The sequence below is a fragment of the Apis florea genome, unplaced genomic scaffold, assembly GCF_048593485.1.
Source record: "Apis florea isolate Af1SG1 unplaced genomic scaffold, ASM4859348v1 contig_3496_pilon, whole genome shotgun sequence".
In the NCBI taxonomy this organism is placed as follows: Eukaryota; Metazoa; Arthropoda; class Insecta; order Hymenoptera; family Apidae; genus Apis; species Apis florea.
The window spans coordinates 6,870,095-6,896,942 of NW_028256773.1; the positions used below are offsets into that span (position 1 = coordinate 6,870,095).

General features: G+C 39.0%; 1 protein-coding gene and 1 long non-coding RNA gene across 6 annotated transcripts in view; one reads left to right on the forward strand and one right to left on the reverse strand.

Moving 5' to 3' along the window:
* LOC147656836 (protein muscleblind-like) overlaps window positions 1–4,214 on the reverse strand; it is a 229,588-nt gene extending 225,374 nt beyond the window's left edge. For all 5 annotated transcript variants that reach the window (XM_086913471.1, XM_086913470.1, XM_086913472.1 and 2 more), the window contains exon 1: window positions 3,412–4,214. The gene's annotated coding sequence lies outside the window, so the exon portion shown is untranslated. The remainder of the gene's footprint in view (window positions 1–3,411) is intronic.
* A 19,803-nt stretch (window positions 4,215–24,017) lies between these two features.
* On the forward strand, window positions 24,018–25,312 carry LOC147656837 (uncharacterized). The gene is made up of 2 exons (XR_015293739.1): window positions 24,018–24,263; window positions 24,838–25,312. It is a non-coding gene; the product is annotated as an uncharacterized LOC147656837 (long non-coding RNA).
* Window positions 25,313–26,848: the final 1,536 nt, after the last annotated feature.

Consider the following 26,848-nt stretch of genomic DNA (forward strand, 5'->3'; position numbering starts at 1 on the left):
CCATAACACATAACACTCTCTCTCTCTCTCCCTCTCTCTCCCTCTCTTTCCCCCTCATTCTATCTCTTTATTCCTATTTCGCTCGCTATATCTATATGTTCCATGATCAAAGACGATGATGTCATGGGATAATTCCTACCGATTATAGAAGAATTACTCACGTTGATGTTTCCTAATTCAACACTGAATTCGAATAATTGCCGGATGAAAATTGTTTAAACGGTTCAAAATACCGAGTTTAACATTTCTATTTTTATAACACGTGCATTGAAGATTTCCTTTTATAATAATAAAATTCATTCATATAAGATATCAATTTTCACGGAGGAAAGAAAAATGAAACTATCTTGAAAAGCAACGGCGCAGAATAGATAACATAGATAGATAACACATTTTATTCAACGTAGATAACATGTTTATACAAATTGCGAAAATGGCAAAAATATATTAAATTTTCTGCAATTCATACATTTGATGTAAATTTTCTCAAGCTTATTTATATTTACCGCTCTATAATCACCATGCACAACAGAGATAATAAAGACATAATGGAGATAAAATTCCTATGCTAACAAGAGTAGCAATTCAAGATACTTCAAAACAACGATACAAAAGTTTCAATCTCTATTAATAGCTATTAGATTACCGCAAGTAAATGAAAATAATATACAATTGCCAGTAACATTGGTATTAAATCACTAAATATTTAAATATATAATATAACTTGTTAATTAAAATCCTTAAAAACGTATATATATATATATATAACTTATAAATTGTAGCCCAATGCATCAGCGTTATTAATTAACCTAAATCATTGTACGAAAGGGTGGTTAAAAGGGTGAATTCCAAAGTGTTCGTTAACTTCATTAATTGAAACGAGTTCTATCCAATTTTAATTTCAATTTTAATCAGATCATCAAACGAGCAAGCAACATTTCTCCGCTATTCGATCAAACGTTCAAACAGATCTAATCTTAATATACACGCGAACAAGAATCGCGAACGCAAAAAAACAATTATCCCAAAGATAAATTTTGGAACAGTTCGTATACTATTATTACTCGTCTCTTTATTTCAATCATCAACAATACTTCCGGCATGCACGCGGTCTATACAGTGCCGTCATAGGTGTGACTTCCTGTGATCGCTATAAACAAGGACACCGTGTTTTAAAAAGGGTTCGTAGTACGTACTATACTAATGTAAGATTGAATAGGATAAAAGACACCGAGGTCGGAATGTTAGTGGGACACGCCCACAAAGGTACTGTAATTCGATGCGTAGAGTTCGTACACCGATACGTGTAGGATGTATTTCGCGTCAATTCGTTCGACATCCGCACGATGTCGTAGAAATTAGTATTTCATTGTGTATATGAAAATAGCATTTAACTCCATTAATTAGAAATCGTTAGAAAATAGATAAAAGAAAAATAATGATAAGATATAGATATATTGATTTCTTTTCGAGCTTTTCAATTTTTGTTTCAACGAGACAGAAATGTTACAGAAATATTTTGACAAATATTTTTAGAAAATTTCTAATAAGATATACATTTATAACTTTGCATTTTGATTTGTTATCGATTGAAATGAAATGTAATAATTCAGAAATATATTTCTAAACTTATTAAATTTATTAATATTAAATTTTAAGTTTTATTTCAGATTTATGTTCAATAACACAAGCGCAATTTAATTGCAAAATATAATTACTTCTTATATAAAAAAACTAAATCTTTATGTAATGGGATATTTTAGAGAAAAATATTTCGCCAATATTTAACGATTTTCAAACATTTCTACTATCTATTCCGAAAAAAAAAAATCAAAACTACAAATAGCTCGCATATATATTCACATTGGAACGCGAGATGACCGAAAAATCTCAGTCTCTTGTATAATTGAAAAAATACTTCATAAATAATACTTATATTAGAAAACTATACTTTTATTTATAAAAATATAATCCACTATTTTTCTAATCATTAGATATTATATTTATATCAGTTAATAATCATCGAGATATTTATATTATTAACGAAACGTATATAAAAAACGTATTTGCTTGATTGGTAGTCCATGCTTGTCAAAAAAACGATTCATAATATGTTCAAAAAAAAGAATTTCAATAGGAAATGAATGTGTACATCACGATAAAGAATCTGTGGAAAATAGTGAAACGTTATTCTACCATTTGTGAAAAAAAAAATAGGAGTCACGATATTTATCACAGCCACCAGCTAGACACTCTAAAGTAACGAGTTTCGCGAGTGCTCTTCTCACGCATCATATTATCTTGTTTTAGGAACGTGCCCGGTACAGGTGATGCATCTACATCAGTAACCACGAGCCCTAGAGGCATACCAAGCTTCAGACCTGTCTACATCCACGGTATTTTTACCCGTGGAAGGAAAACTTCACGAGAATTATATCGTCGGGCACTTTTGCCGTGGATCGCGAACAGCGAGCGAGTCATTAAATTATACACAACTTTCACGACGAAACCGGTTGAATATAAAATTCGAAACTATGGAATAATGTAAAATAATATTAAGAAAAAAGTAGAGATGGTATTATCGAAATGGAGTAAAATACCGCGATAAAAAGCGTCACGTTAACGACTCTTGTACCGCGTGAAGAAAGGAGAATTTAATGACACGTGGTTAATCGGTTGTCGGATATTTGCACACGTAACGTGCGTTACACGGGTTTAATACGTGGGTTTTGTGTGACACTTACAATGGAACTTTACAACGATTCTCAATGAAAGGTTCGTGTAGAAACGAAAACGTGACAGGTCAAGATGTCAATAATTTCATGTGCAAATTCAAGAACCGCAGTAATGTATTTGCGCGCGTTTTTTTCTGCGTTGCGGTGGTAACGAAGAAAACAACGATAACACGCGCGCATTAAGATCAACAATTTTAATAATGACAGACATATCCACGATTCGAAGGTTATGTTTCTTATGACAACCTTGGTTACCGTATGGTGAACAAAATCGCGTGCAATATGGAACAACGATAAGTCTGCTACCGAACAGAAACGTAAAAATGTGGCGACAATTCAAATGAGTCAACGACACGCGATAAGCGGAATGAACATCCGAGTGAAAAATATGTAAAATGAGTTTCGTAAAATAATCTAAGTAGCTCGTGAACAGCATAAACAAATAAAATGGTACATCGTCGTTTCTGCAACGGCGTAAAAAACGCAATTACGGAAACGATGACGTCATCGGTATGACGAGGTAAACCATAATATATGTCCAAATGCATACAGCACAGCGCCCACGCGCGGGCAATGGCGTGTACGACTTATTGCTCTATAGCTGCACGTATACGAACATATATAGATGTACACGTACACATACATATGTATCGTAAAATAGAGAGCTCTGTACTACCTTGCGCCGGAACACGCGGAGGTATCAGCCGCGATCTCGCCGTGATGTCGGTCACCGTGACAGGTTAGGCGGTCGGTGAGACTTCGCTGCTTCTTTGGAGCTTGCAACTTCTCACTGTAGTAACGAACAACACACAAAAGTACATATATATCTTATTTGTCAGCACTTATATCAACGATGACACGGCTTGTTCTTTCAACGTGTGACATACGAGCTTCGCTTTAATAGCCGTTTCCTTTGGACGCTGCACTTGCTCTCTTTCTCACTAACGAGAAACGGCGAAAAATATACTTTTCCTTTTATTACTCTCACTTTACAGTTCCGGTCGATCAGCCGGATCGCGACACACGAAGAAAACCACGAAAACTTGTTCTCACTTTAACAACGCTGGCCCGGATGTGTGCTCAACTGCTGCACTGTTCCAACTCATAATCAGTTTACTCGATCACAAGAATTCCGTTTTTATGTTCGCTCGCGCTTTCCCTTCAATACATCCGCTGCTAAAAACCACGCGCGACTAGACGACGATTGCAAGAGCAATAACGACGACGTACTGCGTGTGCGACGATGACGACGGCAGTAGCAGCAGCGGCGACGGCGGCGGTGGCGGCAGCAATGGCGACGACGAACAACGACGAACGACGTCGGAGGGACCGGCTGATGGAACGGGGCAAATATATGCAGCTGACGATTTTATAAGAGGGTGAAAAGGTAAGGCGAGCAATGCTGGTTAGGCGACGGGATTGCGACTGCTTGCTGCTTGCTTGGCTAGCCGCTAGCGGGGGCCTGGCGCGACACCGACTGTCCGATGCCAGCGCCCCCTCACCCCCCCCCTCCCCTCTGCCGTTCCCCTTTCGCCCCCACCTCACTTGTCCCACCACTTCTCTTCCACTACTTGCCCGCCTTCTACCTTTCTCACTCTTCACCCTACCACACGCACACCAATCTATTTCTCCTACTCTCTCTTTCCTTCTCTCCAGCCGCTTTCTCATACCATTTCATTCGTTCCTTCACATTCCCCTCCGTCTGTCTCGCTTAATCACACCTACGGTCTTGTACGATTCACACACTCGACCATCAATTCCTCTCTTCTCCGTCTAACATTTTATATCTCTCTCTCTCTTTCTCTCTGTCGTTCTTCGTCTAATACGCAACGGCTTTACGTTTCCTCTCCTTCTACCATCTATCGCACAACTATGCACCCTCGCTAATTCGGACTCCCTCGTTCTCTCTCTCTCTCTCTCTGTCCCGCTCCCCTTCGCGTACTCCCTTCGCTTTATCATTCTCACCCTATCTTCGTTAGATCTCCCGGCTCTGTCTCACTCGATCGTACATACGAACTTTCGTGACACACACCGTCTCGCTTTCCCTTCCCATCTTTCTTTTTCTCTCGTTCTCTCACTCTCTCGCTCTCTTTACCCTTCTTCTATCTTTATTCGACCATCGTTTATCTTCCTTTTCCCTCCTTTTCCCGACTACGAGGAGCCAGGATCCCTTCCCCCGCATAATATGAGCTACCCGTCTCGCCCCTCGCTGCACCCATGCGGCCGTATACCATGCCACGTCGCCGTCACCGCCACCACCGCTGCCGCCGTCGCCGCCGCCACCGCCGCCGACGATGAGGCACCAACCGCCCCTCTCCATGGCTCAATAAGCGTCGTTGGCGCGCATGCGCCGATCTAGTCCCCACCACCCACACTCTTCATTAGTCCATCTCTTTCTTTCTCGTGTCGCCTGACGACCCAGCTTGCTTACCCTGCTGGAGAACCGGCAATGGAGTTAGGTTAGGTTTGGTCGCGCATCGCCCGCTCACTATCACGCTCGCCGCGGGTAGAAGAGGGTTAGTCAATCTCTCTTTCTTGCTTTTTCTTCGCTCGTCTCTTCTCGTTCCTGCCTCTACGAAACAGAACTTGCAAACGCGTGTACTATACATCGGCGTAATCTTGTTTCTCTATGCGCTCGTGCGCAAGAAAAAAGACAGAGAAAGAAGGACGTGAGGGGTAGCGAGATCTGAAGGAAAATTCTTTATATTCGATACCGACGATCTTTCCATATGCCATGACGCGCAACGAGCAAAGATCCTTAGACACGATAAATTTGGATCACTGTAATTACATCATTTGTACCGGCATAGCACACATACGTATAAGTATATATGTATATAATATACGGGAGATCGACGTGTCCGTGAAAAATCATGACGATGGAAGATGATGCACGGTCAATCCTTTTCTCGGATTCTAGATTTTCCACGTAGCGTTCCAACTTCAACGTCGTCTCGATAAAGAACACTTTCACGCGTCACGCTTGATTTCACATTGGCGCTACGTACAAATACACGGAGTAAGTTAAACGGACTTTCGAGACGAAAAGAAAGGTGAAGGAACTTCTGGCTCGTACTGTACACCTGCTTAATCTCGTTCCCCTGGCGTACAGAAGAGAAGGGGGTAAAGTGACAGTGTGCGAGGGAGGCAACGAATGAGATCCGTAGAAAATTCTTTATACCGACGCCGATGGCCTCTGTGTGCTACGGTTCGCAGCGGGAAAAGATCCCGGTGTCTGATACAGAAGGACCGTGCATATCGTTTGCACGAATATCTCCGCCCGTACGTTGTACATACGTACGTATACAAACTTATCACGATCTATTGTTACTATTCGTTCTTTCGTTCATTTTTATTTTATATTTTCATTCATCGATCTTGTCTCGGCCAAAAAAAGGAACCATGACTGCACGCATGACACGAATTTTTATTTGCATATTTTTAAAAACGCGTTCCAACTACTTTACGATTTAAAATTATCACGGGAGAAAAATGATGTTAAAAATTACCATCGTTACAGCACTAATGAAAATGTCGATGAACTTTTTCAAACATTCAGGGTACCTCCGATTCGAAACTCTTTCTTCAGGGATTCTCGATACCAACGACGGAAGCGGAAGCGCACCATTCTCGCCTCGCTGCCTCTGATAAGCCGAGCATTCTGCTACCTACACGTGCATAAATATACTTTCCGTTTCCAAAATCACGAAATTCAACGTGTTGCGTCGAAACACAACGTTATCTTAATATCCTTTGATTCTCAATAAAAAAAAAAAAAAAAAAAAAGAAAAACAACAACAACAATGCACCAATTCTATTATTGAAGCGAAACTCGTCGATCGAAAATCGACGTTCCCTCGAACGTAATTTTTCGATAGCGCAGTTATCCATGTTTAATCCTGTCGAAATGGTTCCAGGGGCGAGCAACGCGTATCGAATAATTCCGTAGCGTTGAAAAATGAATAGCCTGTTCCAACGGCGGTATATATATCGTACGAAGTCAGGTATACCCGTACGTGTACATAAAAGTAAGAAAGAGAAGAGATAGAAGAACGCGCTCGAACGGGGGGTGGGTTGTGGAACGCAGAGGCTGTGAGCGGGATCCGTGGCAGCCGCTGAGGTGTGATACGGAACGTCGAGGGGGTACGAGGTGATATTTCTCATGAAACTGAACCGAATAAATTTTTAACAAAAACTGCTGACTCGCTACATTACTCTAGCTTCTCCTCCTCCTCCTCCTCCTTTTTTTTTTCCCTTTACAACTGCCATCTTTTTCATCCCGCCCGTATCCGTCGCTTCTCTTCTCTCCAACTGACACACCGCGTTACCGGAAATACGAGGGGGTCCCCATTTGAGGTAGCATCACGCGACAAAATTTATTCGAATATCCGATTGTATATAACTTTTGTGAAATATTCCAAGTATCCACGAAGGATAAAATGTCACAGGGACAACACCGTTAAAGTCTCGGGGATTATTTCTTTTCCCTTTTAGGCGTTTCAGGTGGAGCTAAGGTGAGCTGTACGAGTGTCGTTTCACCGCTACTATCCGCGTATACGAGCGTGATTCGGTTTCGCGTTAATGCACACATGCTGGCCATTGCAACCAGGTTTTACACTGCGTATTGTTTTATGGACACTGGACGGTGTAATATCGTGCAACCTCCTCACAATTTAACGAAAAGATAACGAAGGAAGATTGTTAATGGAGCCACGCGTTTCCTCCGGTAACAACGGTATCAACGTAACCACAAACCACGTAAACGGGATGTAAAACGGAAATGCGGTTCGGTCTATTGCGAACACGGTGTCAGCTAATTTTAGACGAGTCAATAAACAAGTGCAATTTCGGTTTGTAACGCGATAAAAAGGGATTAATCCCAGATATTCCCAGAAAAAATAACACGAAGAAAGATTACAGAGTATGCGATTCACGTTCCTAATTCTTCTAATATTAAACCGGTTGCTCAGACCTAATTGAATGAAAAACACGAATGAATAAAATATATTCTTATATCGATTTACTTTATAAAAAAAATCGATCAATAATATTTTTCAAACGAACCTCGGTCTCCATCCAAACATCGTTAAATCGGAAAGTGAACGATTTTACGACCCTGACCACTGGTTTTGACAGCGTTCCTGAAAGAACAAGCATCGTTACGTAACCAGTCATTGGTTTTTTTGAAAAGGAAACTTTCCCTCTGGACCATTGTACCCCTGGCAAAGGTGAAGCTAATGAGCGCGGCTTTTTACACCAAAAAAAAAAAAAAAAAAAAAAAGAAAGAAGAGAGTACGATCCAGAGCTGGATAGGAGGGGTGGAAATAAAAAAAAAAAAGGAAATTTTCAACGGTGTAAAGTAGGAATAGGAAGAGAGCGATTCGATCTTCAACCCCTCGGTTGAACCATTTCATTCCAGGTCCGTGGGAGGGAATCTTTCGAATCGAGAAACGAGAAACAAGCATAACGCCGCGTCGAATGAAGAGAGAGGGAGAGGAGAGGATAAAAACCCCCTCGAGGTTCGACTCAGCATCCCACGATATCTACATCTATTTTTGGCCACGGTCAGCTGTGCTTGCACGGCATTAGCATAATGAAGACAGTTCGTCTCCTCTCGTTCTCTCTGGGCAACGCGTGTCCATCTCGTTTGCCAGCTCTACACCTATCCCTGTTCTCCTCCTCCTCCTCTTTCTTTCTTTCTTTCTTTCTTTCTTTCTTTCTTCCTCTACTTATCCTCCACCTATCTGATCATCTGTTTCCTACTTCCCTTTAAACTGCTTGCATAAAATATTACACGGCAACGACGCGAAATAGCGGGTTAAAACTTTGAAAACGGGCATCACTTTTGGAGGAAATAAATTAAGACGGAGGGGGAGGGGAGGGGGGGGGAGGGACGGAAGAAAGAAAAAGAAAGAACGGAAGATCGTGTCTTTTCCCTTTCGTTTCTTTTCAGAAATAGAAATATCTTCGTTTCATCGAACGAAGCAAGAGATTTTTAATTACACAGAGCTCATAGGCGCGAGTGTTTAAAGCTGGAAAGACGGTAGTTGCGAGGCGAGCGCTGCGCAAGAGGAAAGGGTCGAGTGGGCCAGGAAGGGGGGAGGAGAGGTGCAAGGAGAAGAAGCGGCGATGACAAAGCAAGAGAAGGGAGCGAGGGCCGTCGCGAAAGGGAGAGAAGGACGCGAAGGTAAAGGGGGAGAAAACCTGCTCCAAGACGGCGCATCGTGGCGTACTAACAATACAATAAGATAACAAGGCAAGGGGAGGCAGCCGTAACCTGACTTTCGTGGATAACTCGGCTCGCGCCGCGACCTCCTCGTAAATACCCTCCACACACGATATTTTGCCCTCCTCCCCAGCCTAATCTTCGCCAGAAAGAGAGAGAGAGAGAGGACTCATAATCCACTCCCAGTGATAAAATTGCCCGTTATTCAACGGGCGCGATCGTGCGCCATTTCCGTCTCGTGGGACAAGCATTCGTCGCAGTAACCATAACCCCGTGTGTAACGAGAGTTGCCGAAGAAATTGCACGCTCTTCTCTCCTCCGTATCTGCTTATTCCAGGGCAAGTAATTTCATTCTCTTTTCTTTCTTTCTTTCTTTCTTTTTTTTTTTTTTTTTGGTTAATTGGTATTGATATTATTCTTTTCTTCACGAGGATAGAGAAATGAAGAATTCTATCTGGAAATCTATCTGCAATAATTGCGTAATTGTGGACCAAGATTGGTGGACATAGTAAATAATAATTGGAAAGATGTATCTATTTCTATCTCCTCCGTTTTCTAAACATAAATTACGATGTTGTATGTTGTACGAATGACGTCGATTATTACGGGTACTTCCCGCTTTAGATAGATTTATGGGACGTAGTTGACTGTAAACAGGTGGCAAATCGAGGTAAGACTACCTGAGTGCGAAGTAGGCAAAGGGATTATCGCAAATAATGGGATGGTGGCCGACTCCGATCCCACCGAGAAACCGAAAGGTGAAGTCGGTGAGGGGTATAGGTTTGTAATGAAAAGAACCACTTTGGAAAAATCATTCGTCCAACGTTTGAAGAAAATTTCGTAAGTCTAATATATATGTATATTTATCGAGAGATTTTGTAGAGATGATTCAATTTTTTTCCAAAAAAATTAATAGATAATTATATCTGTTTACGAAAGCAACAATTTCGAATTATTCATTTTCGGCCGATTGGCCTTTCCATTGTTAAACGACATTTAGTCGCAAGATCGTACATATTCCATTAATGTCGCCGAGTACATTAATTCTAATTATTCCGCCATGGTAAAATGTTGAATGGAATTAACGACCGTTTGTCTTCGTCATCGCCGTTCCTACGACTTCATCTTTATTAATAGCTGAGTATTTTTCCTAACTTATTTCAATATCTATTCCGTTCTTCTTTTTTTTTTTCTTTTTCAAGTCATGGAAAAAGTCGCATCTATTTATCATTGCATTTAGATCACTGGAATCTGATGATATCAAAGATTGGGAATAAGAGATGCCTAAATGCATCACAATTTTAAAGCTTAATTAACTGAAATATTTTAGGAAAAAAGTTTTGTTTTTACATTTATTCGTGATTATAATAACATTATCGTATTATTGTGTTAAACCCTTTTTCAAAGGGTCATATTTAACTAATTCCTTCGTTAATTAACTCAAGACCAATATCACTTCGTTATCATAAAAGCATATTTGCTTTTTAAATTTTCTTTATGTAGAAAGAGAATTTCAAGTATTTTGAATATTAAAAAAGGAGGATGCAACTTCCTTCCTTCGAAAATAGGTTGAAAAATACTTTTCAAGAGATTTTGATTTTTTTCTCTGCGTGTACGTTTGTTATACGTCCATAATTATATGTTGAATATACGAGCTACATACAGATATACACGTTTTAATCATCGGTCAATTTCCATTTATCCATTTATTCACAACGAGGCGAGATATATTTTTGGATGGGCGATATCGTTATCCGAAGGGGAATAGATCGGATCCGAGAGGAATATCAGACGCAATGACAACATCGTAAAGGGGCGAGATTTATTTCTTGAAAATTTTCCTTCTGCCACGAATCCTCGCTTCATTGCCAAACTAAACATCACGTCCCTCCTTCAATTCAGCCAACCTCGTCTTACTTTTCTTCCTCCTCCTCCTCCTCCTTCTTCTTTTCTTTCACCCTCGTCTTGTTCCTCGCCTCTCTTCCGCTCGTTCCCGATGACAGGAGTAATTACATTTTTATGTTGTTCCGACACGAGGCCGTACGTGACTGCAGCGAGATCAATTTGTCTCGAAGCCCGGCGTGTTCGCAATGGTAAATGTTATTTACTCGGAATAACGTCAAGAAAATGAAGAGAAAGAAATATAGGGGGAGTAATGAAAACACGATTGTACGTCTCCTCTCCACGCTTTTCCTGCGATAATCTCCCGTATCTTTTTATAAATATCGCATACAAATATTTAGATGTTTGCATGCCGTTAATTAAATTTCTTCGAGAATCGCATCGCTCGTGATATCACGTCGCCACCACTACTCTCTACTTAAGGAGATCGTACGATCGATCGTGAAGTATAATACGCGAAATTTTTAATTCTAATCGAGCTGCAAATTCTGCAAGAGGAAAAAATTTATTACAATTATCGAAAACTTTCGCTATTAATTCGATACAAAATTTATTAGTGATTTATGAAACGCGTAAAAGCTCGCGGGATGTCTCACGTATATGGAAAAGTTTCGCAAAATTTATCACAAAGTTCGAGCCGTGCGGGGCACACTTCACTGATAATTATTGGTCTTGGGTTTTACGAGTGAACATCATTCCCGATTTTCGCAATAAATACTCGAACACCGCTTATTTCAGTGACGTTGATGCGCCCGGCCGATCGGCCGTCGCGCAAAGTGTACTTCAATTAATCGATCACTTCCAACGTAATCCCGATTGACTTATAACTGGGTCGTTCGTAATCCGTAACACGCCGTCCAATGATTTACTATTTCTGTACTTAAAAATATGACCGATCCGGATGGATCTCGGGCACGTAATGCATTAAGAACGGGATCCTCGCTTCGACTCCCCCTTTCAAGTCGTCTTTCCATTTACGATTCGAATCGAAAGTAATAACAATTAAATCGTAACACGATGATCGTTTTATCACGATTTGACGCAACGAGCCTCGATTAGAAAATAATATGATGAATACTTAAAATTTCGACATAGCTTTACATATATATATATATACGTGTAGCAAGAGCCGCAAAGAAATCGAACAAACGAGATCAATATTCCCCGTAGATGAATGACGTAACCGCAAGAAGTTTTATTTCATTATGCGAAATATTTACGCGAGCGCGATTGCGCGCAAATTATCGGGCCATTTACATAACGCGAAGATATGAAGTCATCGCGAATGCAATAATTCATATTTATTCTAATTATCTCCTAGATAAATATTACGTAATAACGAACGTATAAATAGGCAGAATAGGGAGAAGGAAAGGCGGAGGATAATGAAAGGATCGGAAAACGAAACGAAAAAAAATTTCGCTAGAAGAAAGATTAATGTATACGAGTTGATTAAACTTGGACGATTGTTATTATTAAGCGTATTACCTAGCAAAATGACGCGAAAGGATCGAAAGTTTGCCCAAGGGGAGGGAGCGTATCGCGATGACGCAAAGCAATTTGGGTCTCCGTGTATAACCGAAAATACTACGACGATAACTGTCAGAAGTTTTCTTTTAGTGTCCATCGATTTGACATTCTTCCATAAATGGTGGATAAAACCCGGTACGAGGACCTCGACCGATTCTAAGAAATCGGCTCGTAATCAGAGGGGGTTGACGGTAGTTTAGCTTCGCGATTAGTCAGCCCCTACACACCCCCTTGCCGGTGTGCGTCTCTCTTTCTCTTTCTCTCTTTTCTTCCTTCCACCAACCAACGTTGCATGTATACACGAGTCCCTCTTCTTTCGTGAGTCACTGACGGAAATTACGATCGATCGAACAGGAACGAAGAAACGAAGTAAAGGTTGCGTCCTGAGGCCTTCGTCTTCCTACCGACAATCCTCCTCGCGTCACTCTTATCGTAAACGCGTTTAGGAGCACCGATGACACCGGATGACGGAACGTCTTTGTCGAAATTTATTCCCGCCACGTGCCCTCCCTCCTTGATCTCGTTAGCCCCCTACGTGGATAGTGTCGATAGTCTTTTGTACCACGCGAGAGATAAAATTTTCGTTGCTTCGAATATTTTCGAAAACGTTTCCTCTTTCATCCACGGAAGAAACATCGTCAACGATGCTAGGCTAGGAGAGAAAATTAAATTAACCGTTTCGAAGAGTAACGATCGATGGAAATTTGTACGAAAAAAAAAAAAAAAAAATTGGAGAAAAATTGGAGAAAACTCGAAGAGGTCGATCTTTCATCAATTTTCGTCAACGGGAATCTTTCATGTTTCATCCGGCGTGCGTCCGCAAAGCACCTTGTTTTCCGTGGAATCTCGTTCGAGGAAAATGATGGACATTCTTGGAGAATCCCCCGGTGTCTTCCATCGGTGCGTCGCGCGTCCTTTAAATCTTTTCTTTCCCGGAATGATGATAAAGCGACGGCGCCGGTTACTGAATATTTACACGAAAATCCCTCCCGAATCGATCGAAACCTTTTCCCCTTTCCATGGGGGAAGAGATCAAATTATCATTAATAAACGCATTCGTCTTGTAATCCTCGGATACGTTTCTTTACAAATTTACGCTCCTTTCGTTGATCTTTCCTCTCGAGTCTCTTTCCAGTAATTTTTTATCACTTTCGATCGGTTAAAATGCATTTCGAGTGAAAAATTCGTCTCGTGGATTCGTTACATCCTCCGTTAATGTTTTTTTCTAAAATTGCAATATCGAAATAATTTCATCGAAACATTTTTCGAACCAGCAAAACGGCATTATTCAATCACGGCAGATCGAAAAATTAACCGATCTGATATAATAACCGGAAACCGAAGGGAATGAAAATTGAAAGCAGGAAAGGAACTTGCAAAACGAGGCCGAGGCATTTTTCCTCTGAACAGAGTTTAATTTTGATCATTCGACGAATATACAGGGATCGACTATTGCGGCAAAGTTTTCGCGGTGTTAACGCGGAGTAGAGGAGCCATGGAGCCGATTTTCAATTTCAAAGTTCGGTGTTATTAGCGTGCGTCGTCGTGTGCTCGCCCTGATACCATCCACTATTGCTATTCCTATCGTAAAACTCGCGTGGAACGCGCTGCGTTTCCCCGGCCGCAAAAAGATTTTCCTAAGCGACGAGACTAAGGTAGCAGGAAATCAATGCGGCAATAACACGCGCGCGCGCGCGCACACACACATACACACACACAACACAAACACGCGCGTTTAAAGTAAGTGCGCGTCTGGCTCGTATCCAGATGCGTTTACCGATGAGACATTTTTCTGCATAAAAGAACAGCTGGGATACGATTACGGTGTTACGGTATGGAGAGAGAGCCATCAGTCGTTATGCTTTATTTTCGTAGCTGGTACAATATTGCGACTCGTATCGAAACTATGGTATTGGCTCCGATATTTCTCAGATTGATTGTTTATCGGTTTTCCCTTCCCTATTTCCCTTCCAATGTAAAAATCTTCGCTCGAAATATCACGGTTTGAAATTCCAAAAGTTCCAACACTTCTTCTCCTCTCTTGATATTTAAGAAAGGAAATCGTTTGGAAAATGACTATATATATATATATATATATTATACGTATATCCGAGTTACACGTTTCATCATTCATCGCCAATATATTGGAACAGCTTAACGCATTAATCCGTTTATATATCGTAAAATTTAAATATCGCCGATATTAGTTACACACAGTCTATCAATATTACAAACAAATTAACAGTTGCATTAATATGCGAATGAAGTTTAATAGTAATAATGTTATTCAATTAATAATCGCATTTAATAAATTATATCGGAATATCTCTAACGCGTATCAATTTCTATCCGATCCCACCCGATTCTACTCGATCGAAAGTTTCGAATTAGAAATTTCTAATCCACAACTCGACTGGAGTAGATCCTCGTCCAAGATGTCGAAACTTAATATTAACCAATACCCTGAATTACCCGTTGAATAATTATTCTTTTCACCGATCCTGCCTCTCCGCTTCTAACTCTCTTACGAAATGAGCCAATGACGAAAGAAGAAAAATTCGATTTCAAAATTCTCGCTCGACAAAACGTGGCGCGAAGTTGGAACAGATTCGACACACTCGGCTCGATCTTTGGAGGAGGGTCCCACGGGTAATGACCCAGGAAGAGGATAAATATAAAGATCGGTCGCCCAAGAGATTCCAGAGCATACGCGACCCCCTGGCTGCCAGTCCTTTCATCGGATTGTTCCAGGCCGAGGCATTCATAGAGAGGAGCCATGACCAGTCTCAACACCGATTCTTTCGATCCGGTTCGCGTCCGTGTCGCTCCTCCCTTCTTCCAACGACGTTTGCAACCTCCCCAACCCTTGAAAATATTCCATCGCGCCTTTATTCATACTACTTCTGCGCGCATTATTTCTCCTAGCCTCCCTGTAGGACAGGTTACCGCAAGATCTGCACGGCAGCATATATATATATACATATAAATCGCTCGCCGTCTTCCCAAGCGATAAGACCGGTTCTGGCGCTACTCCAGCGCCACGGATCCATCTTATCTTTTTCCTAAATACGTTGACAAGATTCGGCCAGGAGTGTTAAGCCGGCCTTCCCCTCGGATACGTATCGCGTCAATCTTCTTCGCTAATGAAATAGATAATTGTCGATTTAATCGGAAATTGGAGCAGCGCTGATTTTCCGTTAATTTTTGTCCTCTTTCTTTCTTTCTTTCTTTCTTTTTTCTGAATATGTGATTCAAGGATGGAAAAAAGGCGAGAGATGTGTCATGAATATTAATTTATTTTCGTTAGAGGATATTTGGAAGGATTAAGATATTTAAAATGTCTCTCCGTTCTTTGATTTATGCGTTCATCAAGTGTTGCTCGATCGATGAAGCGATTGAATTCACCATCTTGCTTCGACGATGTTCAGAATCAACTGGAACGTATATTTGTATAATTCGAATAATTTAAAGAATATAAGAAGGGGAATATAAGAGCAAAAGAATGAAAATCGAATTCGTGAGATAATTCTTATCCAGCCGAAGATACAACCTCTCTATAACCGAACCGATGTTTTACAAAAATTGGATCGTGTTTCCATTTCTACATTCCTTTGTACATACCGTGTGTACATATGGATATTTCCTACGCAGATACAGAGAAAACGATCTTTTGAAGCCTTTGATAGGTCACCGGAAGGAAAGGTAGGGTGGCTACGACCAACATTTCTCAGATGACAAATAAGAAAGTAGCGAGAATCTACGCGGTGCATCGAGGAAATATATCTATCCAGTTTATTGAGATGCGACCTATGCATTATGAAACAATCGTGAGAGCAGATAGAAATTCCGATAGAGAAGAACCATCCTCGTAACTCGTCGAAAATTTTTGAATTTCACGTCTGATGATTTTTGATTCCATTTTAACACGTTCGATTATCGCTATTTTCGTGCACTTTGTGAAAAATAAATTTCACAAAGTATAATTACACAGGTATTCTTAGAGACTCTTGGACAGAAACTACGAAATTGATGCAATTGTATTCGTGAGCCAGAATATTCGGAAACATCCTCGTCAACAATTGTAGAATTTCAAAGGCTTGAAACCACGTCTGGTGATTTTTTATTCCATTTCAACACGTTCGCTATTTCGTATTTTCGTATATATTTCGAAAAATAAATCCTGCATACATTGGTGCTGTTAGAGATTCTACAATCGTTCTACACGCGTGGACAAATTCGAAATATCTTGGATGGGAACTATGAAATTTGGCGCAATTGTATCCGCTCGCCAGAATATTCGGTCACAGATGCAGGAGCAGACTGTTCTACCTGACCTATTAGACCTATTAGACCTTTGCCAGGCTAGACGCCAGAAAGGTTACACAATTAGGAAATGGCTAGCGTCCAGAACTCTAGATACTCCTTTAGAGCGACCTACCACCTACACTCTACTCCTTTCACATTGTGTTTTCCCTTCTTCTCCAGCTTCTGTAATCTTTCTTTACGAGAATCTCCCTGTGAAAGTCGAATGTTGCCCGCTGCAATTTTTATTTCAACCAGTACTTTCCGACTTCGGCTAACAGCGTAAAATATTACTCGTAATTTCTAAGAGAAAACGCGGGGGTAAACGCGATTTCCGATACATGTAGATATATACAGTGTCGGGGAAAAGTTTCGAAACGTGTTCCAAGATTTCAAGAATTTAAAGAAAAAGTTGGAAATTTTGTTATCCCGTGAAAAGTACTCTCGCGAAAAATCCATCGACTCGTTTGTTCGTCTTTTCTTGTTTTTGAAAAAAGAAAAAAAAATCTATCTAGTTTACGAAACATCAAGAAATTTCGTTTTATCAGATGGCGAAATTCTTGTAAAAAAAAGAGAAAGAATGTATCGATATAAAATCGTTAAAGATGTTCGAAGTTCGAATTTTATTTATAATTGGAAAAGTGATGGGAAATTTTTCAAGGATCATTGCGAAAATTGGGAAGACAAAAGGAAAACGTTACTTCTTTTCTGAAATTTAAGATCCAAATGAACAAAGTTACACGGGATTCGTTTTACATGGGAGAAGTTATTAGCTATTTACCCAAGAAGATTTAAACTTTGAAGTTCCATTTTGGATTTCGACCAACTTCACTTCGAAAAATGGAATGAAATTCTTAGGCGACGTCTGGATAACGGATTTGCTAATTTATAAGGGGGAGAGTCGATGTTTCAAATGCATCGTTTGAAAACGGCTTACAATCACGTTGTCGTGCAACGACGTATTTATTGGCGGCGCTTCGTTAAAATCAAGTTTTCGTTTGATCTTTAGCCAGACACGCGTCCAAACCTGATGAAATGCCGCATAGCATCGATTACAAAATCCTTGTGTTCAGGTAGATTCAAAGACTACAATGTCTACCTCAATATAATACCGTATATTAAACTGAATTCATAAATTCATTTTCCTCAAAAAAAGAAATCAATATGTTATATTTTAAAATTCAACCTAATAAGAGATATATCTGCTATTTTATTTTGTATATACACTTATATTGATAATTATATTGATAACAATTAAATATTGAATTACTTATGATAATAGTAATTCATAAAATATGTACAGATATAATCTGCAATTATCAAATGAAAAGCATATTTAATTTGTTTAAATGATAAACGTTTATTCCTATGGCTTTCTCTTTTTTCCTCTCCTTATCTATTTTCGCATATCACCAAGAGATCCAAGTAAAATATTAAATATTTACTAATACAATTTTATACCTGTTGTATACACATTTATACGTGTCGTCAAGTTCGAGCTTAATTAGCTACACGGAAATTAATATAAATATAGTAACGAGTAAATGTAGTATAAATTATAATAATTGAATTACGTGAAAAAGTGTATCGAAGAATAAGCGATGCGCTTATTTAATTCGTCGCGTATTAATCGCCAGCGTTAATATCGATACAATTAAAAAAAACTGGATAAATCTGAATCGGTTACGAATGAAATTAATTGGAAGCAGCTATTTGTTTATCGTAAGCAGAAAAACTTCACCACGACGTTACTTCTGTTTTGATGAAAGTAAACGTAGGAATGCGTTCGAACTCTCTTTCTTTCTCGAAGGATATTGAATGAAAAGAATTTCGAATTCTGGTTAAAACATTTTAAGATAGAAACGTGAGATGAGAAATTAAAGGATATTTAAGAAATGATCCGATATAAAATTTTTATCCGCTTTATATCGGGATAAATTGGGATATTCGTAAAATTTTAAAACGCAATTTCCTATATCTATCATTAATCTTAGAGAATTTTACGCTTAATCACCCCATCCCCCTATCAATATTTGGATGGAATAAAGAATTTACAACGATTTGAAAATTATTCTCAAACAAACAAACTTTTCTAAAGTTTCTTTAGCTGCACTGTACTACTTTGCAAAGTAATCTACGTACGTCGCGCAAATTTTATTCGGTATTGAAAATAATGAAAAATACAACAAGAGCGAAATAATAGTGGGAAAATAACGTACAAAAGGCCATTCAATTGCACAAATGTTTTTTACACTGATCACATTGAAGCCTTTAAAATATTCCGCTATATAGAACGTGAAAAAAAAAAAAAAAAAAAAAAAAAAAACTCGAACGAATGGTGTTACACTTCGATACAAAGCGAAGAAAAATTCGCATTTTTTTTTCTTTTCTTTTTTTTTTTTTTTCCAAAGAAACAACATTATTCCCCTAGTCGGCTCTCTGTTAAAACATAACGGTCAAAATACGTGCCTCCTGCATACAATTCACCGATGAATAATCCATGGAACCCATCAAACGAAGCGTGACCTCGAACCCACCTATGTACGCAAAATACACGTAGAAAAAAAAAAAAAGTGATACGTAGTAGCGAGAACTACGTATCACCGAAATTATCTCGTATCCCCCCCCCCTCCTCCCTCCCCCCTTATTTATTCCCTTTTTGTAATGCCAAATATTCGCGACGTCCACGCAATCGCCACATCGCCATATTTTCATTCGAGGGTTATACTCGTACGTTTGCATATTTTTCCTTTTTGCCGAGGAGAAACCGGGAGCCATGATCCTCCGGCATCGTCCGAAATATTTCGATGACGTAACGCGGAGATCGAACGAGGGAACGGGGCTCACGGTTTACATATGTATTCCCTTTTATTCGGTCGCCATATGGGTGTGCGAGAGTGTTCGCGTTTCCCCTAGCGCACACGCAGGTCCGATCGCGTTCGCACGTGGCATAAAACGGACCGTGCATGGAGAAGGCCATTCGTGTTGCCACGATCAAAATGTATCGTCGTATAGAGGATATATAAAAGTGGATAGAAAATGTAGTATATATTTTGTCTCGTTCGAGTATCGTGATCACATGGGGGTATGAAATTTGAAAGGATTAAGACGAGAGGTTTATGGAGGAAATATATTTATATGAGAATTGTTCCTGCACTCTGCCTATTAATGCAGAAAAATAATTGAGAACAATTCTTTCGAGAGATTTTCAATTTTAATTTTTAATTTATGCACACACGGATGATGAATATTTGGAATAAAAATGAATAAAAAAAAAAAAAAAAATTATGTATAATCGTTTTTAATAATTATTTCTGAATGTTTACTTTTAATTCGTTTCAAATTTAAACGGTTAGTATCGTTAAGTTTGTACCACTACATATGAGGTGTTAACGAATATAATCCCAATTCCATACTAAAATAATGAAGTAAATATGTATGCTGTTCGGATAATGGAACGTTTGGATAGTAGATGTTTGGATAACGGGGATTCTATTGTAGTTTGATTGTTTCAAGCAAGCTTGAAATAATTTGATCTCTTCGGATGGTTGAAAAGTTCAAATATTTGAACGATTTGCTTGTATCCAAGTTATTCGTTATCCAAGCTAATCTAAATAATAATTATAAATAATAAAAAAAAAAAAACTATTTTTGAGCTTTTTTTCACATTTGTAAAAATATAGATTTGTTGCATATTATTCGATTACATACATTTAAAAATATTATTTGAATAATTGAAAAAAATAGTCAAGAATCCATAATATTCAATAATATTCATGATTATTTTATTAATTTACATAAACATCGGTTTCTTCCCCATTTTTAAAATGGAAACGAAACCGAGTATAATTTAATACCGCTCTCGTCGTGGCGAATAGTCGATTTGATGCACGCGTCGAGGTTCATTTCAGAGAGTATAGGCTCGAGTTCGATCGTCTCTGTTTTCGAACGGCCTCTCGTAAGATGCAAATTACGATATCGCCCAAGATATACAACATCGTTTCGAGATGCACGAATGACACTTAATTTGAATTTTTAACGCTTTCCTTGTACACCTACTACGTTTTTTAAATTCACTTTATCGCTCCAACATCATTTTTCTTTTTAACAAAATAGCCAAGCCACGTTCAAAAATAACACGCTCCAGCTTTCCTAACCTTGTTTTCCTCCCCTCTTTTCATTTATTCTACTTATTTTATTATTGTCACCATTTCGATAAATATATCGCACAATTTCGGATATTGTATTTCGTGCCGGTGAAAAACCCCATAAAAAAACAAACAAACAAAAATTTATATTACTTTGACGCAACAATCTCATCCGATTAAATTTCTCAAATGTCACGCAACGCAAAGGCTCCAAACAGAAATCCATTATAGACGACAAAACGATCAGGTATGCCTTCGCCATACTCGTTCCCCCGTTATTAGAACTCGTCCGTGCAACAACGTGAGGCGCTGTCATCACTTTCGAAATTCCGCCGTTCCATTTCCGTGAACGATGATGCAGCATCAGTTCAGTACGGGTTTCGACAATCGTATACACATCGCTCGAAGCGATTACTCGCATATTCGCCGGTTGGCCGGCGTGCCTCGCATAATCGCTAAGTTATGCACGTTAAGAAGGATGTGCGAGTTAACTTAGCTCGTTGCATTAGCGGAGATGAACTCATTCCGCCTATTTCTCTTCTGTCCTGCCTCAACCTTCGCCTCCTCCTCGTCCCATTCCTGTGACGCGACCAACATATTATACACACATATATTTATACATATGTACGCACAACATACACACACACGTATCGCGCACACACACGAACGTAAGAACAACTCGACCGGTCTTTCTCCGCGCGTTAAGCCGACCGTTGTTTTTCCTCTTCTGCCCCGCCTCTACGTTTCTTCGCGAGCATTCTTCGCTTCCATTCTGTGTCTCGCCGCCTACACCCCTCTCCCCGTTCCATTTATGACGGATTTAACGAACCTTGAAAATCACGTCTCGCGAAATGTTTACCAAAATCCCGAGACGAGTACACTCGATACTATCGCGGCCATGGTCCGTCCATGGTGGCGAAATTGTGGAAAGGGAGTGTACATTGACTCATCGAGGAATCGCATGAATCGACGCCGATGGACCGAAACGTAATCGTTTAGCCAGACTAAACGATTCGATCTATAGATACTGTAGATGTATACTACGTGCACTATTCTGATTACGTGTATTATGTAACCGTTGAAAACTGTTGAAAAAGAAGTTTGATGTAAAAGTATTTTGAAATGTTCCAGTTTAATTGAACTTAATTTAAAAGAAGGCTGGAGATGGAAATGAGATACGTATTTGTATATTTTGCCGTAATTTGTATTTGATTATTGTATTGATCAGAAGTAGATACGATATTTTAGTAATTGTATAAAATAAAAGCGCGTAGAGTTAATTTTTTTTAACGATTAACTGTAGAATGTTGAAAAATTGCGTTTCAGAATATGTTTGATCGTTCTAACGTGTTTAACAATATGACGAAATAAAAAATTTGTTCTTACTCGCATTCTCGCGAAGAAAATGGTGCACAGAGCTCCATCTCTCGGATACCAAGAGAACTATTTCCTGCAACTGCTTGATGTAACTTGATGTAATACGTGCATTAACATATTTTTCATTAATCTGGTATAATAATAATAATAATAAAATTGCGTATCGATGCATTATTCCAATCTAAATAAATAGGATAAAATTATAATTATAAAAAATTAATTATTCCAGCAGGGATGGGAAGGAAAAAAATATTGGAAATTTTAATCAAATTCGATTCGTTAGCTAAAAAAAAAAAAAAAAAAAAAGTTACTTATGTTCTCGCATTAAACTTTCGCCTATTTTTTACAGACGAAGTTGATATAAAGGATTGCAGAAACTTTTCATTTACAAAAGAAAATTCTAAAACGTGAAATAATTTGAGAACACGCTTGCTGGAGCACAAATTAAGAAACAGATCTGGATATTACCCGTGCCTGGGTAAAAAACTTATGTCTCAGAAATAGACCTCGTTAAATCACGCAACTTCCACTTCCATAAATTTTCCCTTCCCTTCCCTTAAAAAGAAACTCAAACTTCTCGTCCCAGTTTTCTAGAAATACCTCTTATATACCCAATTTGAAACTGTTAACGCATCTTTACTTAAAAACATATTTCATACACTTTAATACAAACATTTACTTATTTATATTTCAACTACTTTTAAACTCTTATCTTCTGACCAAGAGGAAACAAAATTTTCCTTTTTTCCTCCCTTTCTCTTTTTTTCTTACTTAGAAAAATTTAACGGCAAGTTTGGAGGCAAGGTTACACGGATCATTCCAGAGAATCAATGCTTGTAATGAATTATGAAACGGGCAATCTTCGTAGTTTTTTTCGCGCATTCGTTGTCGAAACGAAACAATGAAAATAAAACATTGATCACGTCAGATTCAACGTCGCCGGTTGAAAGAAGCATTAACCGATCCGACAAATGGCTCGTCCATCAGAATAAAACTCGTGTAAAGGCAGAAGGATCGAAGGAGTGTCTTGAAAATGAGCGTGGAGAATAGTACGTTAGTCGACTCGTGGCCCTCGTCCAAAATCGACTGTATGACCGGCGAGGGACATTAATTTGTAGCCGCATTAAAAGCATCCCATTTTGCGTTGTACATTGTATCGTCCCTTTTTCCGCCGCGTCTGCTATATGTTTCTTATATTTTCTTTGATCGATGTACATACACTAGCCAAAAGTTTGAAAATCATCGATGTGTCTCGTGGAATGTAAAAATTGAAAAAAAAAAAAAAAAAAATTGTGAGATTAAAATTTCATTACAATCACAAGATGTGCGTTTCTTCTCACTCACTTTTTTAAACTTTTTCCTTAATACTTATTAATCCTTATGTCATACACATATACATTATATATAAAATAACAAAGTATCTGCTTTTTCTATTTTTTTTTTTTCTGTAGTTTGTGAATTTTGTCTAATTACATATTCATCACTCAAGAATTGAATTATATCCAATGCACGATAATATCGCGATATTAATCAATTTATAATCGAATTCCGACAAATACGAGGATAAATATGGAAGAAAAGTATAAATTTCAAAAAAAAATCGACAAATCGTAGGGGCAATGCAGCACCTCGATCTATCCACGTTATTCCTATATACCTGTGTATCGAGGGAACCAGGGGACGCAGTAATATAATGGTTTCGCGAGCAGCATGGAGAATCGCCGGTTTCGTGACTGCAGCTTTTCGTTCGTGACTCATTCGTGACTGGGATTGGGATCTGACCTCGCCGCAGCACGAGTTAACCATTGCATTAAAGTTCGAACGGTAGCGGTAAAAAGTGCGGGAAGAAAGTGAGCAGAGACCGCGTCCAGCCGCGTTTTCTAAACTATAATCGACGAATTATCGCGAGAAATTATCAATCAATGCGATCGAAAGAATTATTTTCTGTCTTCCTCTCTTCTTGTTTTTCTTTTTTATGAACAGTGTCGATCGAAGATTTTCGTGAAAATTAAGAAATAATCAATCGAAGGAATCTGACCATCGGTAATTATGAAGAAAATTTTCATATTTTACTTTATTTTTAAACGCAAGATTCTCTCCTATCTTCTCCATCGAATTTCCTAATATCACGTACGTGTATGCCTGAATGTGATATTATCGCTTCCAGACTGGACAGCAGCTCACTTCCAATATTTGATATTACTTATTTTTTCGATTACAAGAATTTCTCAGAGATCAAAAGATTTATCCCAATGGTCTTATCTCAATATTATATTAATAGAAGAGAAAGAAAAATTTGTTCGTCACGGAGTCACCTTTTCAATTTACATACCTTTACCTTAATCCTTTATCTTATATACACGGATGTAATTTGAACAAAATTGAATTTTTAACGTTCCTTCCCATTCCGAATTCCATCTGCGTTTCCATCCTTTTTTTTTTTTTTTTTTACATCTTGCACTCTGCTGTTGTCGATTCTTTCTTCTTTTCCTCTGTCTCGTATTTCCTTCCTTCGTAGCCGACGGAGGACGTTTCGTTAGCTCGTAAAGACAAGAACGGAAAATTTGTTTAGCTTGTGATTTAAAGCGTCGCTTAACCCCCTTATTCCTTTCCATAGGGGTTGGAGATTTGTTGTTTCGTAGCCACTCCGCTAACTGCGCGACAACGCCGGAATCACATAAGCAATAAGCGAGAACATGGATATCGTGCAGTCGATTTGGCCTGTGTAGTACGTTTAAGAAAGACTTTTATGTTCCCTGGGACAATATCGGGAAATTTATTCACACCGGAATTGCACTGTGCGTCGATCGATACACACGTGTACGCGTGTATTACCTCATACTCGACGTCCTTTTTTCTTCTTTACCTCGAACTTTATTTTATATATATATAATATATAATATTATATATTAAAATATAATATATATGTATGCTAGATTTACATACTCTTGTTGGTTGAATGACAAGGACTTTTTTGAAAATTGTGTTTCTATTTTAATTTTTCAAGATTAAAAAGTCAAGGATTGTGCGACTTGTAGCTAAAATTATAATATCGTCTCTTAACGATTAATAAAGATTGAGCAATTGCATTATCCATTATTGTTACGAATTATTTAACATATAAATCTAAATAAGAAAATATAATATGTACTTTTATACTTATTATTCCACATTAAGAATAATTTTAGAAACAACACGAGACATCTTGCGGTGCGCAATACTAACTAACCGACGTCTCATGGATTAACCTAAACGAGCAACGTAATATCGAGCAACGGCATACAAGCTTTAAAAGACGTTTTATACGCAATATCAGTTTCATAGAGGGTATGTATGCTAGTCTTTTTATGCCCATCATGTCTCGGGTCAATCGTGCAAGAGAACGATGAAGCTAATCCCTTCGATTCTCGTCGAACAATCAAGTATGTGCAAACTTCCGGCTAATCCTTGCGGCTGCACTTGCCTTAAACGTATCCACACGCGAGCATACAGTGGAGCCCTCTGTGCAATCCTGCCGTGTCACGGTGTAATTAAATATTTGTAAACAGAGGAAAGGGATTCTCCGACAAGAGTTGGCCCAAGTTGTCGGTTAATTAGAGAGACAATGAACTTAATCGCATTGCCCAAGTTCGTCACAAAGGTGTCCGACCAGGGTGCGAAACGAAAGAGGAAGAGAGAGAGAGAGAGAGAGAGAGAGAGAGAGAGAGAGAGGGGGGGAGGAAGAAGTTCTTCGCTTTGGCATCTTGAAGTTACGACATCCAATCTTAAACTCTCGAAGCTCCAGTTGCGGAAACTGCCGCAGAATTTCTTCTCTCGCGGTCCAGGGACACGAGACTTTGGCGAAAGAAACTTGAAACGCGACGATCGTAAGAGGTGTTTCGAAATGTTTGTTGTATGTATCGGCTAGTTTTGGGGGAGTAACCGATTTTAACCTTTAAAAGTTTGACAGAAGAGGCGGGATCGAGAGAGGATTTTTAATGGGTTCGAAAAAATTGACGGAATTTTTTTTTTATGAAAAAAAAAATTGATGGGATTGCAGATTTTTATACGTTTATGAAAAATTTAAATGCGCAAAAAATTTGCGGGATATCACATTGCATATAATATTCAAAAAATATATAGGTTATCCCGGATGAAGGGAGCAGGTTAAATATTTTTACATTTCAAATAAAAATTTACTTTTTATTTCATTCCGTATAATTACTATTTTTTATCCTTTTCATTCGTTATCTCTTCTATTTCAAACAACAATCCTGTCCAATGCAAAAAGATAAACAACCAAAAAACAAAATCCCAACAAACTCGAGAACCCTTTCCCTATCTCCCGTTATCGAGAACACGATAAAAGAGGCGCGACCTCGCCGAAGGGGGTGGTCGGAGGGAGCGATACGAGCGGATTCAATGTGTTCGTTAATCCGTTCCGCTTAATGCAACGACAGGGGAATGCAGGATCCCGGTATATACATCGAAACCATGAGGGTTGAAGCCTCGCTTCCCCGTCGTCGACACTGACCGCTGGGGGTAATTACCGTGCCCGATGAAAAGCTCTCACGCTCAAACCCTTTCTCGACTAAGCCGGGATACGATCAGTCAGGCGTCGATCCCGGCCTTTAAGGTGACCCCTGGCC